This window comes from Anneissia japonica, unplaced genomic scaffold (assembly GCF_011630105.1).
Source record: "Anneissia japonica isolate Jap-2015-1 unplaced genomic scaffold, ASM1163010v1 scaffold287753_len344599_cov186, whole genome shotgun sequence".
Classification (NCBI taxonomy): domain Eukaryota; kingdom Metazoa; phylum Echinodermata; class Crinoidea; order Comatulida; family Comatulidae; genus Anneissia; species Anneissia japonica.
The window spans coordinates 233739-234991 of NW_022712461.1; positions in this window are offsets into that span (position 1 = coordinate 233739).

Below are 1253 nucleotides of genomic sequence, written 5' to 3' on the forward strand. Positions count from 1 at the left end.
AGATGTGTATATTTCAGAGGGACTTAATAACTCGAATTGGCGGCCATAAGTAGGCGTCAGTAACCTCTTGGCAAACAAATTTTGTTTTAATCTACACATATCAAAGATATTTTGTGCCAAGTTTCATGCTTTGGTAATTAAATGCACAGCTTGGGCCTTAGTTGCTCTACTTGATGCTTTAGCTGCTCTACTTAGCAGTTAATTAGGGTATTTGAATATTTTAAGGATTTAGTGCTTACGAAAATTTTTACATTTGCAGTTGACATGTTATGACATTTGAGGTAAAAATGGAAATTTTTACATTTGTAGGTGAAATGTTACTACATTTGTGATTAAACAGATTTTTACATTTGTGGGCAATTTTTTTTTACAATTGTGGTTATTTTTACATTTGTGGTTGACATGTTATGACATTTGCGGTTATTTTGACATTTGCGGGTAAAATGTTTGACAATTGTGGTTATTTTTACATTTGTGGTAGATTTTTACATTTGTGGCTCTACAGGGTCCAGGGGCGAGGGACCCTGCCGACGATCTGAGCATTTTTAAGCTGTTTTAAAACGATTTCATGGAGTGTTTGTTGACAATGCCGGGTAAGGTAAATAGACAAACATATTTTAATGTACATTATGTTTATTTTGAGCTCCTGAACTATGTACAAAAACATTTTATTACTTAAAACAAACAAAAAAATGAGGCATACTGATTAATTGTTAGTAACGCGTCAGTAAATTAAGTATTTCAATTTATAAAGCGCTTTTCAATCAAACCAATTTCTTCTAATTTTTAATTCATGGTAATTTGTTATCACGCATAGACCAGCGCTAAATGCGTGACACATTTATGATCACGCAAGCGTTTCTGCAAATTCAACCAAAACCACTTTGAAATGCGGGACCGTCTCGCACGATGCGAAATGATTGGTAACGTAATTCTACATCTTCTCTTAGGTTTGAAAAATAACGCAAAAAATAGATTATTTTAAGGTTTCTTTATTGCAATTTTATGGACAAATTAACCTAAAAGAAGGGCCTTAATATGTATTGATGGTGAAAGAATATGTTTGTAATAAATAAAACCATGATGAAAATGCTTATACAGTATTTAGTTTCGAACACACGTGTGTGGCCTATATTATAAATAAGATAAGCCCTATGTCGTATTGTTTTCTATATGTGGAGTTGGGTGGGGTGGGGTGGGTATGGTAAATTACTAACCGGGAAAATAAATACCCACTCTGACCCAAGACCCCT